The sequence below is a fragment of the Hevea brasiliensis genome, chromosome 8 (genome assembly GCF_030052815.1).
Source record: "Hevea brasiliensis isolate MT/VB/25A 57/8 chromosome 8, ASM3005281v1, whole genome shotgun sequence".
NCBI classification, from domain to species: domain Eukaryota; kingdom Viridiplantae; phylum Streptophyta; class Magnoliopsida; order Malpighiales; family Euphorbiaceae; genus Hevea; species Hevea brasiliensis.
In genome coordinates this window covers 9,664,657-9,672,124 of record NC_079500.1, presented here as the reverse complement: position 1 = coordinate 9,672,124, position 7,468 = coordinate 9,664,657, and positions in this window count along the sequence as shown.

Here is a 7,468-nt window from a genome sequence, read left to right as displayed (position 1 = left end):
GGGCAAGCTTATTTGGATTTTATAGATAGTTTTATGAGGATCATATACGAACACTTAATTTATAGATAGTTCCATGATCTTTAACTTCAATGGCAAGCTTACTCCTTTTGCAGAAAATTATTCGTTAGCACTTTGTGAAAGGGGACAAGAAGAATGAGCTGTTGGGATTGATGGGTTGACTCTGCATTAGTGATCAGGTCTTATTGTTTATCATGCTTTGCAGTTGTTGAACTATTTATGACTAATTAAATGTTTAGTGGCAATCTGCAGATGTAATGAGCTTTAGTTCAATCATTATCTTCTACAGGCTTGTTTGGTTGGAGGTAACTCACCTCAGGAACTTTTAAGTTTCTAAGTAGTGTTAAAATTTTGCTTATTTGGTTAGTCACATGCTTTGACTTTACGAAAAGTCAAGGCTCTCACTCCCCTTAACCAAATTTACTTCCTGGGAAGTGGCTATTTGAACCAAACAAGGCTTGCATTTAAGATTTGTTTGATATTACTTTTAAAGTTGTTAAGAAAAGTAAGAAAAACACTTTTTAAATATACAAGTCAGAGAGTATTAAAAGTAATTTAAAATTAAATTTGATAATTTTTAATTATAAAAATACGAAAATAGCAAAATATTTTTTTTAACATTTAAAATAGTACTTTTTCTAAAAAGTAATTTTAACTCTATAGCTGCAATACTAAATAGGCACTAAATGACCCAAACTGAGCTAGGATAGCATCTGACTAGGCTTTGTTAAGCTCATCTCCATGTAGGGGAGAGCAATTTTCTGTTTAAACAGAAAAATCAAACCGAATCAAGTCAATTCGATTCAATCAGTTCAGTTATAAATTCAATCGGTTCGTTTCGATTTATAATTTTTGATAATTTCGGTTAATCGGTTCGATTCGGTTATTTTCATAAAAAATAAAAAAAATCGAACCGAACCGAAATTATTAATATATATATATATATATATATCAAGGAAATCAAAGAAAACCAAACTGAACCCTAAGATTTAGGTTTGATTGGTTAAAAAACGAACCGAACATAGTTGGAAATCAAATGCTCAATTTATAAATTTCTGTTTGATCGGTTTAAAATCGAACCGAACTGATATTTATCAGTTTTATTCGGTTCGGTTTTCTCTTATTAATCGATTTGGTTCTGTAACACCCCCGTTGCATAGCCTGGTAGATTTCACTGTTCCGGTGACCGGTGTCGGTCCGGACAATTATTGGGATTAGGGCCACACCTAAGACAACTTGAGAAGCCATAAACATAAATAATTAGTAATGTTTAATTAGTTAACTACAAATAAGAAAAACAGAACATAAGAGGTTAAACGAGCCAAGAGTCACAGCGATGAGTGACCTCCTCGGGAACGACTGCGAAGTCGTTTTAAACTCAAATTTCGAACCGTAAAAAGTGTCGCTGCGGTCCTTAGGACCCTTATGGACACAGTGGAAAAGAGAAAATCATGAAAAAGAACTGTTAAGCCAGTCAAATAATTAGGTCAGGGAGCCGGAAGAAATATTGGATTATTTGCAAACCGGGATGAACCGGCGAGGGGCAATTTGGTCAATTGACCGAGAGCGACTCTGACCTAATCACAAATAAAATCGGAGAAAAGAAAATTTCGGAATCGATAATTAAATTAAAGAACTAATAGAAAAATATAAAAAAAAAAGAGAGAGGAAAATGAAAAAGGTGATGACATCATGCATGACCTCATGCATGATGCCATAAAAAAATTAATTAATTGAATTATTAAATTAGATTTTTATGGTCTTCCATAAGCCAAAATTTATAAAAAGAAAAAGAAAAGAAAAAAAAAATAAAACACAAGTCTTCTTCTTCTCCAAAAACGTCACTCACTCTCTCCCTCACCCTCTCCCTCACTTAAACCACTTAAACCACCATTAAAGCTCATTTTTTAGCTTGAAGAACCAAAATCCAACCATAGAAAATTGTCCTACCATAACTAGACTTTGTTTGGGCAACTAGGAAAGAAGATTCAAGGAAAAGAAAGAAGAAAAATTTGAAGAAAAGGGAGAAGAAAATTCTGCACACAAGGTTAGTATGTTAAACCCTTCATTTATCCATTCAAATGCATATGTGAGGGTTGGAAGTGAGCTTAGAAGTTATGAAATGAAATAAAAACATGGGAGAAGGACCAAACTGAAATTTGGGCAGCTTGAGAGGAGTATGATTTACATGAATTTGATGCATTAGAATAAGTTTAAAAGCTTTGATTAGTGAATGGTTAAGGTTAAGTGCACTAGTTGTGATTTAATGCATGAGAGGGAAGAGCTAGGGTTTGAATGTTAGGGTTTTGAGGCAAAATTTTGGAGAAATGCATAAATAGCATGTTTAACCTATTGTGAAATGAAATAATGGTCAATTATGACCAAATAAGTTGTGGGAATTGTTGGAATAAAAATCAAATTCGTAGGTTAATGGTCATGCTGCTGGCAGCATGACCAAACCCACTTTGAAGGACCAAAACTCAAATTTTACAAGCCTAATTGATATGCCACCAATTGGAGATGAAAATAGACATAAAAGAGCACAATTTTCATTAAGGAACCATGGCAAAAAACTGACCAAAACTTGGTGAAACAATTGACCAAAGTGAGTTGATTGCAGGCTGCCACTGCACAAAACTGACCAAATGAACAGTAACTGTTCATTTTGTCATAACTCGAGCTAGGTAGGTCAAATTGACCTGAAATTTTTCCAGCAATTAGATATGATATAGACCTAAAACTTTCATGAAGAACACCAACCCAAATTAGGCCATTAACTCATTCAAATCATTGAGCAAAGTTAAATTTACTGTACTGAAATTCTGCAGAATTTTCATTGAGCAGCAATGTTTGGAGGGCTATAACACTCTCTAGAAAACTCGGATTTAGGCGATTCTTGAACCGATGGAAACCTAAGACATAGTACAACATTTCATATGAAGAAAGTGAGGCCAAATTATGAACTTAAGTTGATCAAACAATTGACCAAAGTTGGACCAAAAATCTGCCAGCACCTAAATTGCAGTATGAACAGTGCACGTGAACAGTAAACTTATTTTGGCCATAACTTGAGCTACAAAACTCCGATTGAGGTGATCCAAAAATGAGAATACACTTAAGACAATAAGGAACATTTTCTATGAAGGAAGTTTTATCAAATTCCAACAGTAGATCGACCAATGGAATAGTGCAACTTCGGAAAACTAAAACTGAAAATTGGCAATTTTGCCAAAATGACCTAAGCTTTAAACAAATGACCAAAACCAACAAGTTTGGTGACCAAAATGTGGTATGTGGGTGAAGTTGGAGTTCCCATACCTATTAAGCCTTAGAAAGTCAATAATTTGACTTGAATAGTGCATGAATAGTAACCAAACACAAAATTTCGAGAACGTCGAATTTAACACGTTAGAGTTAGGTAAATGTGAAGCTAAGTTTATTTTGAATTTATTTTAAGTTCTAGTACTGAAACATTGTAAAATTGTGTGTTTCAGTTGAAAAGAATATCGGGAAGGAACCCGAGGAACCGAGTCGAGGCTAAAGGACGACTCGTTTGAGGTTTGTGCACAATATTACTATGCTTTAAAAAAAAAAAATTCATTGATTAAATGAATGAAATATGCATTTTATTGTTGCTTTGAATTGTTGAAAGTATTGTGGCCTTACTTATGATGTTTTGATTCAAATTGTGAAATTTATGGTGTATATTTGAAATGACAATGTTTAGCAAATTGTTAAGATAAGTTTTGAAACCATTATCATGACCATATATTTGAACACCTCACTAGCACGACTAGTGGGGTAATTAGTTTCAATTTTGATTCCTTCTCTGGAGAAGTGTTGAGGTGTGCAAGAGAAGAGGATGTGAATGGATATCCATATATTTGAGCTAGCTAGCCTTGTGACATGATTTCTCTTTAGCCTCCGGCTATCGAGATTCATGTGATTTCTCTTAGCCTCGGCTATTGAGATTCTATTTGTTTGAATGGCATGATTTAACGTGGTTTTATGAAATGTGTTTTGATACTTTGAAATAAACTTGGTTTACATGTAAAATCTTACAATGCATGATTGTATTTAATTTTCATGTTTAGTCAAATTTTTGAATGAATGTGCTTTAAGTTTTGCATAAAGATTATTTTAGTATATTGTGCACCACTGAGTCCTAGTACTCAGCGATAGCTTTTATTGCTGTCGCAGATACAGAGATTAGAGGAGCAGAGGTGTGAGAAGCTACCACCTAAAGTTTTGGGTATAATTTATACCCTAATCAGTAAATATTTCTTTTGATGTATATATTGCACATAAATGTATGGACATGTACATGGGTCTTGAGCACTTGTACAAAGTTTGTATAAAAGTTGTAATAAATTTTAGTTTGGACTTCCTGAATGTAAATTTTAGTATGATGAATATATAAATTGTTTATCTTGAATGGAATATGAATAAATGATATTGATGGACAGTATTTTGAGAATTTTTGAACTTGTGAATTTGAGAAATTGATTGAGATTGAGTTTGAAATTGAAGTAGTGGTTGAGAAAAACTTTTAGAAGTGCTTTTTACAGGTATTCGAAGAACGGTTTTCTCAAAATACAGAGGAAACTCTGTCAAAATTTTTATAAAATTTGCGGAGAACCAAAATGGCCAAAAATATTAATTAGTTTTAATTTCAACTAAATGTTTTAAATACTTATTTGAAATGCTCACCACTTGTCAAAGATAAGAAAATTGTTTTAAAATCCCTTGTAGGGTACTTAATGAGTTATCGGTAGGTGAAGTGCGGTAGTTCATTAGGTATTCTACGGGATCATGTGATGCCTTACAGAGGGGTAAGGTGTGACAGGTTCGGTTTTTAAAATTTTTTATTTTTGATTTTCGGTTTTATCGGTTTAATTCGGTTCGAAACCGAACCGACTATTTGAACACCCCTATTCCATGTGCCACTAATGTTCACAAAATAGACTTCTATTGAGTGGTCTGGCTGCTAATTCAAGATTAGCCCTTCTCATCTGGCTTGTGTTTTTTTCTTTTTGCTATACTATGATATGATATTCATGTTTGTGAAATTTAATTCAATTTCATATTTTAGGTGTTTAGTTTTGAAAGAATGTTAATTTCAATTTCATGAGTTTAATTCTATGGAATTGAACATAATTAAACAAATTTTATTAAAATAAAATTTCAAATAAATTCTACAAAATTAAAACAATCAAATTTTTTAGACAAAAATACATGTCATCTCATGTCTCTCGCATACACTTTAAAATAAATATTTTAAAATTAAATAATATTAAACATATTATGTATCATTAAAATAAACTTATTACTTTTAAATAAATGTGTGCATGAGTTCATAAGTATTGCTAAGGCTCTTCTTAATCAGTAATTGCCTGGGAGTGAATATTGGTACGGTAAATCTTGTGTTCACGTGTGTGCGTGTGTCAACTCAAGATAAAAAAAAAAACTTATTATATTGAAGATATTTTAAAAAAAAAAAGAATAAATGAATTTTTACTATAAGATTAGGGCTGAACATTAATCAACTCGGTTAAGTCTGAAAATTACAAAATGCAACATTTTGAAAAATTTTAATGAAAGTTTTTGGATTTTTTGTTGTTTAAAAAATAAAATCTAATATTATAATTTCAATTAAATCAAATCAAATTATTAAATAAATTTTTATTTTTAAATTTTATTTTAAATCAAATAGTACTTACACCTATACAAAATCATACCAAATATAAATTATATTTCACATTTAAGTTATATCATATTAAATACAAAAATTTATTTTTTTAATAAATTTTATATTTGTAATTCATTTAAATCAAATAAGATGTTAATTTAAAAGTATAGGAAAGTGATTGAAAAATCCTAATCTATTTGGGTGATGATTAGGTAGTTGAACAAACCTTGTGTTGTCTCTTATACATGTTGGGACACACAAGGACAAGTTCATAAACATATGGATAATGGATCCATAAACATAAACAAAACATTGTCAATTTTAGGACATTACCAAATGAAAATAAATATTATTAAGAGAGCCAACTTGGTCCTTGTGCTATTTTTTATGTAAAATAAAAAAGTTGTAAGGCAATAACCTCATTATATCTTCACCATAACTAGCAATAATGGTAAGCATGCTTGTGGCACTTGACTTTCCCACTTTTCTTAAAAGGGAATCACTAATTGCTTCCACACATTAGGCTATCTTTAGGTCAAAGTCACCCAATGCCAAAGCCCCATAACTCATTCTATGTGTAATTTTACCAAAATTAGAGTTTAATTCAAAAATTATTATTTAATTATTACATTTTGATGAAATTAATTATTTAATCTTTTAGTTTGAAAATATATTTTATCAATTTTAATTATATTTTATTAATTTAAAATAAGTAATAACTATTATAAACTTAATTAAAATCTTAATTATTTAAGAAAAATATTTACATATTAAACTTTAGCTAAGTTTATTTTAATAATCATTTATAAAATATATAAAACTATTAACTATAATAAATTATTATTATTATTATTATACCGGTTAAATTTCAGTTCAATCCTGATTGAATTTTAAACTTTTAACTTTTTGTTTTTACCGGTTTAATGACTGAGCCGAGTTTGAAAATATTACTCAAAATATAATATGTATGATGAAATTCACATATTAAATATACAGATTTTACATATTTATGTATTAAATTTATAACTGAATTTAAAAAAAAATTTCCTATAAAAAGCTCAAAATTAGATAGTGAAACTTGCAGGAAAGTGATTATTGTGATTGTGATAATAAAGTTCATTCCCTCGATAATTAATTGGATTTTAATGTTTTAATTATAAAGTCATGAAACATATATAATTTTGAATAAATCCTTGTTGGGATGACAATTTTTTCTTAATGTATTTATTTTTTCTGTCCAATTTTTTTTTTATATTTTTCCCTAATTTAATTTTCAACACCCATCAAATTATTTCAAAAATCAATTAATTCTATTTTTATAATAATTTTTTTAACACCTGCAAATTTAGTTAAAAAAAAAAGATTTATTCACCTTTCCAAAAATTTAAACTAAATAAGCATTTATTTTTCTAGTATATTATAAAAGTATTTTTTAAATTATTATTTTAAATATTATTAAAAAAAGTTTAAAAAAATTATTTATTATTTTAATATTTTTATAATTAACGCACATCAAATTTTAATCTATTAATTTTAAAAATAATTTATTTAATACAAATTTAATCTCATATTTATATTAAAATATATATAATTAATTAAATATTTTATCTAACAATTAATAAATTCACATTCATATAAGTTGGAGCTTACGTCAAATGGACTTAAATATAATAATTTAATTACATGAGTTAAAATAGAAATAGGTATATTTTTGTGGGTCAAAAGAATAATAATATTAAAATACAAGTACTATATAATAAT